At 41.5% G+C, this 3,102-nt stretch overlaps 1 non-coding gene across 1 annotated transcript; it reads left to right on the top strand.

Annotated features, from left to right (window-relative positions):
* The first annotated feature begins 2,618 nt into the window (after positions 1-2,618).
* On the top strand, positions 2,619-2,727 carry LOC129470876 (small nucleolar RNA U13). The gene has a single exon (XR_008653395.1). It is a non-coding gene; the product is annotated as a small nucleolar RNA U13 (small nucleolar RNA).
* The last annotated feature ends 375 nt before the right edge of the window (positions 2,728-3,102 follow it).

A 3,102-nucleotide genomic window follows, 5' to 3' on the forward strand; every position in this document is an offset into this window, starting at 1 on the left:
TTTAGTCTTGTGAAATAAATTCTCAATTTCAGTTATTATATTTTTTTCTCCACTCTAGGACTCCACTTGATTCTTCATTTTTTATTAATTCCAATTATCTGGTGAAACTATCCAGGTGCCGCCATCAAACCTGGCTAATTTTTGTATTTGTAATTTTTGTATTTTTAGTAGAGACAGGGTTTCACCATGTTGGCCCAGCTGGTCTCAAACTCCTGACCTCAGGTGATGTACCTGCCTCGGCCTCCCAAAACGCTGGGATTACATGCATGAGCCACTGTGCCCAGCCCTAAATATAATTTGAATGGATGGGATTAACAGCAGATGAAATATCACAGAAGAAAAGGTCAGTAAATGTGAAGATATATGAAGACATTATCAGCAGAAAGTTTCTGAGAGGAAGAACGTGGAAAGAAATAACCAAAAACATAACAGAGCCATGGTCATTCCTAGGACAATATCAAGTACTCTGACATACTTGTAGTTGAAGTCCAGAAAGAGAAGAGAAACAGGAAAACAGAAAAATATTTGAAGAAATAATGACCAAAAGTTTTCCAGCTTTGATGAAAACTAGAAACTCAAAGATCCAAGAATCTCAATACCAACTATAAAGATAGTAAATGACAGCAAGATTCATTATAATCAAATTGCTGAAAATCTGAGATGATGAGAAAATCTTAAAAGAAGCCAGAGGGAAAAAGAGACATTGCATATAGATGGACAAAGATAACAATTATCATGGACTTATTGTCAGAGACAACATAAGCCAGAAGATAATAGAACACAATTTTTTAAGTTGTGGAGAAAAAAAAAGTATTCTCAACGTAGATCTCTAAACCAAGTGAAAATATCTTAAAAATTATGGTGAAATAAAGACTTTTTCACACACACAAAGAGTAAGAGACTTCGCCATCAGTCGACCTACACTATAAGAATGTTAAAGAGACTAGGCATAGTGGCTCACTCCTGTAATCCCAGCACTTTGGGAGGCCAAGGCGGGTGGATCGCTTGAGGTAAGGAGTTCAAGACCAGCCTGCCCAACATGGTGAAACTCTGTCTCTACTAAAATACAAAAATTAGCTGAGCGTGGTGGCAGGCGCCTGTAATCTCAACTACTAGGGAGGCTGAGGTGGGAGAATTGCTTGAACCTGGGAGGCAGAGGTTGCAGTGAGCCAAGATCATGTCACTGCATTCCATCCTGGGGGACAGAGTGAGACTCTGTCTCAAAAAAAAAAAAAAAAAAAAAAAAGAAAGAAATGTTAAAGAAAGTTTTTCAGGCAGAAGGAACATGATACCAGATGGAAACTTGGAGCTACACAAAGGAATAAATAAAACAAGAAATGGAAAATATGTGAGTAAATGTAAAATATATTTTTCTCATTTAAAATTTAGTTTAAAAGATCATCAACTACCTAAAGAAAAAAGAATAACAATGTATTATGGGGTTTGTAACATATGTAGAAATAAAATGTATGATAACAATACCACGAAGCATAAAGGGGCGAAAAGAAAACATGCCAGTTTAGCTGGGCGCGGTGGCTCACGCCTGTAATCCCAGCACTTCGGGAGGCCGAGGCGGACGGATCACAAGGTCAGGAGATCGAGACCATCCTGGCTGACACGGTGTAACCCCATCTCTACTAAAAATATAAAAAGTTAGCCGGGCGTGGTGGCGGGCGCCAGTAGCCCCAGCTACTCGGGAGGCTGAGGCAGGAGAATGGCGTAAACTCGGGAGGCGGAGCTTGCAGTGAGCCGAGATCATGCCACTGCACTCCAGCCTGGACGGCAGAGCAAGACTCCGTCTCAAAAAAAAAAAAAAAAGAAGAAGAAAATATGCTAGTTTACATTTCTAACTTCTACGTGATGTGATATAATGTTATTTGGAGGAAAACTAATAAACTAAAGATGCATATTGTAAACCTTAGAGCACTGGTTGGCAAACTTTTCCTGCAAAGGGCCAGATAGTAAATATTTCAGGTGTTGAAGACCATACAATCTCTTTTGCAACTAATTAACTCTGCTGTTTTATCAAGAAAGTAGCTGTAGACAATATTTAAATGAGTGAGCATGGCTGTGTCCCAATAAAACTTTATTTGTGGACTCTGAAATTTGAATTTTATGCCATTTTCATATATCCCCAAAATATTATTCTTTTGAATAATTTCAACTTAAAAAAATTTTTTTGAGACAGAGCCTTGCTCTGTTGCCCAGGCTGGAGTGCAGTGCCACAATCTCAGCTCACTGCAACCTCCGCCTCCCAGGTTCAAGTGATTCTCATGCTTTAGCCTCCCAAGTACCTGGGACAAAGGTGTGCACCCCCACACTTGGCTAATTTTTGTATTTTTAGTAGAGACAGGGTTTCACTATGTTGTCCAGGATGGTCTCAAACTCCTGGCCTCAAGGGATCCACCTGCCTTTGGCCTCCCAGAGTGCTAGGATTACAGGCATGAGCCACTGTGCCCCGGCCCATTTCAACTTTTAAAAAATGTAAAGCATTTTGGGAAGCCAAGGTGAAAGGATTGCTTGAGGACAGGAGTTTGAGGCTGCGGTGAGTTATGATGGCTCTACAGCACCTCACTCAGGGTGAGAGAGTTAAGACTTTCTCTCAAAAACAGAGAGAGATTCTTTTGCTGTTCGTAAGCATAATGATCAGGTATTCATGGTCACGTGTAAGACGTGCCTCCCTCCAACCTTGTTACGATGTGGACGTCAGCACATGCCCATTTGATGATCTGACGTGAGGGGAAAAAAAGTAAAAAGTAGGCTGGGAGCGGTGGCTCAAGCCTGTAATCCCAGACCTTTGGGAGGCTGAGGCGGGTGGATCACCTGAGGTCAAGAGTTCAAGACCAGCCTGGCCAACATGGAGAAACCCCCTCTCTACTAAAAGTACAAAAAAATTAGCCAGGCATGGTGGCGGGTGCCTGTCATCCTAGCTACTCGGGAGGCTGAGGCAGGAGAATTGCTTAAACCCTGGGGGGTGGAGGTTGCAGTGAGCCAAGATCGTGCCACTTCACTCCAGCCTGGGCAACAAGGCGAAACTCCGTCTCAAAAAAAAAAAAAAAAGTAAAAATTATTCTTTTTTTTTTTTTGAGACGGAGTCCTGCT

Source organism: Symphalangus syndactylus, chromosome 20 (genome assembly GCF_028878055.3).
Source record: "Symphalangus syndactylus isolate Jambi chromosome 20, NHGRI_mSymSyn1-v2.1_pri, whole genome shotgun sequence".
Lineage (NCBI taxonomy): Eukaryota > Metazoa > Chordata > Mammalia > Primates > Hylobatidae > Symphalangus > Symphalangus syndactylus.